Here is a 9205-nt window from a genome sequence, read left to right as displayed (position 1 = left end):
ATGAGCACCACAAATGGAATGTGGTCACATGGTCGCCTGGGTCTTCACCACTCTTCCCTTCGAATTTTGGAATGTCCGAAGGGAGTTTGGTTGGGACCGGAGGCCAGGCCAGATTGTACTTGATTGGGTCATTTTTTAACTTAGTGAGATCTGGCAAGTTCAACATTTCCAGAAACGGAAGCCTAGGAGGACCTTGGGGATTCCACCCAGACTGGGTAGAACTCCCAAAGTTCTGAAACGATTGTCTTGGAATTTGGGAGGCACCAAGCTGCCCGAAGTAACTAGTAGAACCAGCTGAACCAAAAGGCAAGCCTTGTGATCCAGCAAAATTTGGAGTTTGACCAACTCCGGCCGTATAGCCTCCATAACCAGCAAAGTTTCCTCCTAAAGGATTGTAAGAAGTTGATAACCCCTGATACGGATTCCAAGCCGAAGCTAGGGGAGGAATACTTTGAAACGAACTAACCGTGGAGTATGGCCTATTCCCTTGTTGGCCAAAAAACGGATTCCCAGTTCCTGTGCTACTAACCCTAGGGTTAGTCCAACCTTGGAAAGGATTGCTGCTTTGTCCTATAGAAGAAAAAGGCATGGATCCTACCATCGGGTTGGAATGTGGTATATGACCACTTCCGAAAGGAAAACCCTGGAATGAAGCCGATCCACCCATCATGGACATAGCGGCACTAAACGGAACCGATGGAATACCCTGTGAGTGGGTGCCAAATGGGAAGAATCCAGTACCAAAAGCATTGGTTTGGGCATTTCCACTCGTGGACGGAATGGAGGTAGACCCAACTAAAGATGTTCTAGCAAAAGACCCAAACAAGGAATTAGAGGAGATGGAAATCGTTCCTCCCCCTTGCACCGATGTTGGGGTTTGCATAGTTGTAGCACTTGTAGAAGCCATGCTTCCAGTAGTGGTCATCGATGGTAAGCACGTAGTGTAACCTGGACTTGACGGTCTATGCGTCGGAGTCCCAACGTATTGCAATACATCTGGATGACTAGATGGTAGGGGAGAATTCAGAGCCACTAACAACTCTAAGAGTTCTTCTACCTCTATGTTATTCTCCGCTTGAAAGAGAACTCGAGAAAGGACTGGAGTGTCCCTTTCTTGTTCAGAAGTGCCAGGCCTTGCTTGAGCACTAATGCCCCCGAGAGGAGGATCAATCCCCGATGCATCAACCGGCGTGGGACGGAACCCACCGGTAGTATTACCTCTGCGCCTTCTAGGAGAAGGCTCTAAACTTGGTGGTGAAAGACCACAAAGTCTTCGAGACCGTCTGGGAGATCGGTCAGCCACTTTGAATTTTTTGTTATGATCTAACTAAAGACTCAAAAAATTGAAAGCTAGGCCAACTAAGAGCACAGAGCACACACTATAAAGTCCCTAAAGATACAGCCAGTCAAACAACTTCCAAGTATTTCCGCTCCAGGTGATTAAGACCGGACACCAAAATACGAGAAAGTGAATTAAGGGGCCTTCCGAAGATAGTCTGGGATGATGAGGGCCCAGTCCTATTAGCGACGGTATCAGAGGAAGTTACGCTGACCTCCTAACAACAGCCTACGCCGGTGCAAGCCCCCAAGCTTCGCAAGGGTGCCCTCCAATAGTACTGTCGAGAGTGATGCAACGTCAACCTCAGGTGCCACGGGATTCCCCTCCGCAGCCACCTCTGTAGTTCCCTAGGAGTAGCAACTATGGATACCAACTCGTCGTAGAAGCCAGGGGGAACAGTCGTGAGGTAAGTTCGGACAAGTAGGAGAGGGGGTATCTCTCTTCCCTGTCTTCACAGACCCTCGTGCTTAACTCCCAGATCTAGAGCTTTCCTGGTCTTCCTAACGCTATTGGATTTTCTCTCGTTATTCAGACTCCTACGTTTGGCGTTTATATGGCCTTGGAGAGTTAACCCTCCACTCGCCTAATCCAAGGCCCTAAAATCCTAAACTTGTTGGTGTAACTGACTAAAACAAAAAAGTTCTAGTGAATTTTAGTTAGCGCTTGATTTTAAATTAGGCTGTTCTTTATGTCACAAGGTAGCGAAAGTGAAACTAGTGGTGTTTTTTGACGCAAAAGAAATTAATAAAAACTTAACTACATGCACATGCACTTTTTTCGTTTTTCGATGAAGAGCAATTTCTATAGGGTTCAGAGGAACTTCTAATAAAACAATTTTTTTCTTTTCTTTTCGTTAATTCACGCTTCACACTCACAAAAGCTAAAAAAACTATGTATGCCTAAAAAGATATGCAAATATATCCTAATGCAACAAATATATGCGGATGCAAGATTTAAAACTACTCTAAAAACAAAAAATGAAAGTTGCTTGCTTATCAATCTTTATCTTGCCACTTACAATGTCTAGATGGAATATGAGATGCTACCATTCATTTCGTCTAAACACTAAAAACAAGTTCTAAGACAAACATAAAGCACTTTCACTTCACTAAAAGGAAACCAAATGAAAACCAAGTTCAAGAAAGCAAAAACTAAGTTTTTCAAAAAGATTTTCTTCAAAAGTAACAAACAAAAAAGAGTCTTTTCAAAAAATGCTCTCAACAACACTGAAACTTGTGATTGAAGAATAGGCAATTAAAAACTTTTGCGAATTGACACCACTCAATGGATGAAAACTCAACAAAAATAGATGTGTTTAAAATTGCTCTTAACAATCAAAAGAAACAATGAAAGCTTTGGCAATGAAAACCAAAAAAGATCAAAAAGACAAATTCCGAGAAAGTGTCAAACAACTTTCATGAAACAAAGAAGTGGATGGTCACAAAAAGCGGTTTTGTCAAGCAAACAAAAAGTCACCAAAAGCAAGATCAACACAAAGATTGTGATCAATCTTCCTACCCTGATGAATCAGAGCAGCCAAGATTCCTAGCAAGAAATCTTGCGTGCTTTAGCAAAAAACTATGACGCTTGCAATCAACAAAAAACAAGACCAATACTCCTTATAATCAGAGAGAATTCGGAACAAGATGCTCGCTGTAAAACAAATAACTGATACTGGACAGTGACTGTTTTAGACCAAATCAAACCACCAGACAAACCTTCAGAGACAAAAAGATTTACAAATCTTGAAAGTTGCAAGATATACGTGACTGTACTGATGTACAGATTGCGTGTATACGCGACTGTAACTGAGGAAACCTACGTATACGCGGGTTCACTCAAAGAAACAAGCATATATACGCCTCTGTAAATAAGAAAAACAACGTATATTTAAAGGTTTCAAGAAAAATAAAAATCAAACTGAAGAAACTAGAAAAACTTAAAGCTCAAAAACAGACCAGACAGTAACAGCAAGTAGACAAGGCAGCTAAGCCCTGATTGGCTTGAAAACACCCAAACTAGGAACAACAAGAGTGTTGTCCCCAGTGGAGTCGCTAATTCTGATGGAGGGAAATGTTCCCCTAGGGCTTTTGGGTTGAAACCCTAGCAGACTGAAAGTTGTCTATACAAAGAAACATGCATACATACAGCCATTATGCTATTATAAGCAAATTCTATGTTAAGGGTATGTACCTTTGGTCCTACTTTTGAGAAGGCCCTTAGGGTCCAAACCCTTCTTGGAGTTCCCTTCTTCTCTTTTGTCCTACAAAACAACCAATACAAAGAACACAACAATATATGGACAAAAACTTATAAAGAAACCATCTTCATGTTATAAAGAAAGGTAGTTAGTTATGAAATCCAAACAACCATTTACATATGAATTCTAAACATGAATATCATTAACATAAAGAAGATTCATTTTGGGAACCAAGACATGTGTTTCTTTTATTATAGACAAATAAAGTACATAAAAAGGAATATTTTCACCTGAGTCACCTTCAGCAGGCTCCAAGCAAAGCTTCCTTCCGGATCCGTTCCAACCTCAAGCCTCTAACAAACTCCTTCCATGACTCTCTCCATGATGTCACAAGTAATGGATGAACATCAACACACACAAGGAAACAAGGGTTTCTTGTACAAATGGGGGAAGTGCAGAAGGCACAAGGATCTTCAGACCTGGTTAGGGGAAAAATCTCAGCATAATAACCTTTCTCTCTCTTCTCTCCTCCCTTAGGCCTTCCCTTTGAGGTCTTTTTAACCTTCTCCAAAGTAGTTTTTTAGTTAGGAGTTGGTTGGGAACAGTTGGGCCACGGGCACTAACAGGTGATCAGCAGGTAAGTGTTTTAATACATGCACGCGGGTTGGATATACACAGACCCATGTATACACGCATTTAACTCAGGGCAATGTCGCGTATAAGGGATAAAACATTGTTTTTTAAATTTTAGGACCAGGTCTGGAAGGAGGGGTTGCCCCAGGCCATGAGTACAGCATCACAAACCATAGGAGTGAGATTTGGAGCTATAACATTTATGATTTAATACTATATTCATGTGTGATTCTGCATGGTTCACCTTGTTATATGAACACAAGTAATAATATCTATTTACGCGAAGAATATCTTAATACATGTTAAAGATATCAGACACTTAAGCTAATCTGGGTAATAACAGACTTAGGAGTAATTACAGAGGCGCGTAAGTGGTGGATTTACCTATTTAGGGTCTCTGAAAGACAGTCATAGACCTTCGCGAAGGTCTAGAGGTTGGTAAAAGGACATTATATTGACAAGCCTTAAGGGTTTATCAATCTGTGTGAAGGAAGATAAAGGGTATAAAAACAACATCACAACCATCTCTGGGTGTAGAAACTTGGTTCCAGTATCCCCCCATACTTCTTCGGGTGAGACTTCAGTCCGTGCTCCACAGATTGACTTGAAAAGGGCTAGTAGTGTAGGGATTTGTTTGGAAACGTTAACTCTGAACCTGGGTTAGGACCCACCAAGCCAACAAATGGTTCCCTTGCCGAGACCAGGATCTACATAAAGAGATGTGTGATGTCACATCACTGGAATCCAACAAAGAAAGAAATTGAAGACTGGTTGGATAGAAAGATCCATGAATTTGCGGCGAAGGAAAATAGAAATCCGCGATTGACGAAAGAACAATGGTTGGACAGGTACCTGTACACATAGATACACAAAATTTTCTTTTGTTCCTTCCCGATCGAGCTATACAAGTGGATCACTAAGTTTGCAAACAACAAGGGAAGGTGGAGGCTTGATGTTCCAATAGTTTGGACCCCGAAGTTAGTGCAAAAATTGAAAGCCTTTGAAGATAAGATTGCATGCCCTATCAATCACTGGCTTGATCACATCTTAGGGGGGTTTGTGACAGAGTTCACGATCGATAACTCGGTCAACTACAGCACAACATAGCGATGCTTCTTCAAGGGACCGTGAGGTAAGTATTTTATATCTTTGAATACTTGGATTAAAATTCTCTTATGTGAAAAGCGGGTTATGCAATTACCTTGATGTTTGGAGCTACATGAAGTGGAAAGTTATTTAGGGATAGAAGGGGAATAGGACTTGAATATAGCCCGTCAATTGAGCCCCCTCTGAGTGACGATGAAGTAGCAACATAGGTTTCTTCGCAGAGTACTGTCCAGTTAATAAGGTGAGGGTTCCCGCGAATACCCCATCCGCCCACACCACCTCCGTCTTCAGCTCTGCCGCATACACCTTCGTCCACACCACCACCATCTCCACCACCATTCAATATGGTGAATACAATGAAGTTGCCCATTTTTAAGGGCTTGGGAAATGAGGTCTTGGACTAGTTTTGGTTCATTGCAAAGGTTGTGTGTCAATCCCATAACATTATAGATGATTAGATGAAGAAATCAACTTTGGTTACTACTTTACAGGATCACACGCTAACGTGATACATTAAGTATTGCACTGATAACACGATGGCTGCATTTGCAGATATTCAGACTAGGCTGAATAAGGAATTCAGCAGACCCAAGTCTGAAGCACAATCGATCATGGGATTCAAGAAGGTAATGATGAAGCTTGGCGAGATGCCCTGGGAGCTCGATCAGAGATTGAAATGCAAGATCCGTGAAGCCAACGTGAATCTTATGGATGGGCAGCACCGCGAATGGTTTGTGGCTTCACTCTTGCCTCATTTAAGGGTTGATTTATCACAACAAAATATTGGGACCCAAGTGGAAGCCCTGGAGATTGCGATGAGATTGCATGAGACACCAATTCAAGATGTTTCTTTGGGAGTTCAACAGATTCACGTGGAGTTGCAGAATCTTTGCCTAGAGTTCCAAAGTCTGAAGAAAGATAGAGCGGCTCGGCCTGAGGTGCACGAAGAAGTTTGGTGTTTGAAATGTAAGAGTCAAGGGCATGATAAAGATCATTTCCCTGTCTTTGTGAATTATGTTGTAGGAGGAGGGTCGATGCCTCTGAGGCCAGAAGCTCAAGCAGGGCCAAGTACAGGGCCTGCGCTGTGGTGTGCTATCTGTCAGGTAGCTAGAAAACATGTGACAAATAATTGTCACTTGCTGCAGAAATTTGTACAAACACCACAACAGCTCTTATGCAACTTCTGCAAGTCAGTAGGTCACGATGAGCACAACTGCCATAGTTATGAACTGATGATGGATAGAATGCCTGCGTATTGGATGCAGACTGAAACTCGACCTTCGCATCAAGGTGTTGGGGGAGCGCGAACGAGGCTGAGGTGGAGGAGGACATTCGAGAGGTCGGGGACAAGTTATTTGCTACAATTGTGGAGGATGAGGACACTACGCACAAGAATGTAGGAACCTAACGTGCCTATCATGCCGATACTGTACTCAATTTGACCATGGGATAGAAGACTACCCGGTATTAATAGCTAAGATGCATGAAAAGGGGACGCAACCGCAACAGCCTACACAGAACCTATAGATGATGCGGCCTGAACCCCGCGAAGAGGATCCTACTGTGAATATAGTGATGCAAAGTGGAATGATGACTGGCGAGGATAAGGAGAAGCAATGTGAAGAAAGTGAATGGGTCCAAAAAGCTCTAGAGAAGGAGGTTGGATTTGATCTAGAACATGCAAAAGATACCTTCATGGAAGTGAAGAAAAGCTTCGTTGAGGCTTCTACCTCAGGAAGTCAGGATAAGCAGTCTGAAGAAATGGACCCATCCATGCTTACTACCTTTTTGGAGACTTGTATGAAGCTGCTATGCGATAGCAAGGCTGTAAAAGGATTACAAGAGTTGATCAATAAATGCACTGATAAAGAAAATGCTCCAGAGGGACCATGCGTGGTCAAGAAAATTGGTAAACATAAGGCAAAAACACGGCATGAGATGAGGCTCACTGTGCAAATAGGAGAGTATGAAATGGACCAAGTTATTCTGGATCTGGGGTCAGATGCGGATTTTTTGCCTAAGCAAATATGGGATAGAATGGGGAGACATGCATTGCAGTGGTCTCCTATTCAATTAAGGAGGGAAAATCAATAAAATATTATCCCCATGGGAAGATTGCAGGGAGTGAGAGTCGATATTGAAGGCACGAGCGCGTTGGCTGATTTCGAAGTGATAAAGGTTGCCGATGACAACAATCCGTACACCACGCTCTTTGGGATTGATTAGGCTATTGACATGAATGGGGTGATCAATTTGAAGAAGTGGGTGATATCATTTGAAAGAAAATCACTCCGCGTAGTAGTACCTTTGGACCCTGCAGAAGGACCGCGCTATACTGAACTAGTCCGCGATTATGAAAGTGACAATGATTTGGACCATATTTATAAGATAATGGTGCAAGATGAAGATTGGGTGAATCCGACGGTTGATGGACGTATTGCATGGGACTACAAAATCTCCCGCACATCAAATTCAGATGAGGAATTAGAACACTGGCAGAATCAATTGCACGAAGTGTCTACGCTGCGTTGTAATATGATGACTAAATCATTGTGATGTGTATCGTTGAAGGTAAGAAGGCTTCCTTATTATGATGGTTTAACTGATGCTGATAAATTTTTGGATGCATTTGAAAGGGTAGTGCTTGATAAGCATCGATTCCAAGCCTTGGACTTGGCACTGTGCGCTATGCCTGCAAGATGGTGGGGGACACATAAAGGCAATTTTGATGGATGGTGCGAATATAGAAGAATGATGAAGGTGTGGTTTGGTCACCCAAAGGTGTGATTGATGAAGAAATATGATGGGAGGAGTGATCCGTGTGATCACTTAGAAAAATGGACTAATGCTTATGGAGCAGAACTGCAACTGGAGTGGGTGGATTTGTTCTATCACCATTTGGATGTGATACCAATGAATTGGTACTTGGAGACAGAGCTTCACCATGGCACGGAAGAATGGGATATTTTGAGACAGGGATTCTTAATGACATTCAGCATTGAAGATGGATTCGAGTGTATTGATGAAGCATTGTAGGAGGTCAAGGCAGCGATTTTCAGAATCCCACAGGATCCCTTGGATTTGATTCAACCAGATTGGACCACCCAGTTGCGCCATGCTCTTGAGTGCTACAATGTGACTACTGGAGAAGAAGAGGAGGATCCAAGGAGCATTAATATCCCAGAGACAGAAGGTCACCGTGAGTTCGAGGGACCGCAGATAGAAAACTCAGATATCACCGCGCCACTGGAAACTAGACAAGTGAATATTGCAATAGAGGCGGAGCCAAAGTTTGCGAAGATAGGGGACTACTGGGATGATGCTACGGTGGATAAGGTTGCTGAGTTGCTCCACGAACACCAAGATTTGTTCCCTACAAAGTTTTCATACCTGAAAGGGATAATAGGTTATTTAGGAGTGATGAATATAACATTGAAACCAGATGCGAAGCCTCTGAAATAGAGGCCATATTTCCTTAACCCTAAATACAAGGAAAAGGTCCACTTAGAGTTGGATAAAATGCTTGCAGTAGGGATTATTGAACTGGTGGAGGAGTCTAATTGGGTAAGCCCCATGGTAGTTTAGGAAAAGAAGCAGAAGGATGAGATAAGGATCTGTGTAGATCTCAGGAAACTAAATGACGCTTGCATTCATGATCCCTTTCCAACTCTGTTCACGAATGAGGTATTGGATAATGTTGGCAGACAGGAAGCATATTCATTTACTAATGGGTTCTCTGGATATCATCAGATAAAGATCGCACTGGAAGATAGGAGTAAGATGGCCTTCGTGACCAAGTAGGGATGCTTTTAGTATACAGTAATGCCTTTTAGACTTAAGAATGCACTCGCAATCTCTTCCTACATAGTCATTGCAGCGTTCAAAGAGTTCATTCACAAGTTTTTGGAGCTATACTTTTATGATTA

The sequence above is a fragment of the Pinus tabuliformis genome, chromosome 7 (assembly GCF_031772625.1).
Source record: "Pinus tabuliformis cultivar Carrire ecotype Pingquan chromosome 7, CPIR1, whole genome shotgun sequence".
NCBI classification, from domain to species: Eukaryota; Viridiplantae; Streptophyta; class Pinopsida; order Pinales; family Pinaceae; genus Pinus; species Pinus tabuliformis.
This window is presented reverse-complemented; position numbering follows the sequence as displayed.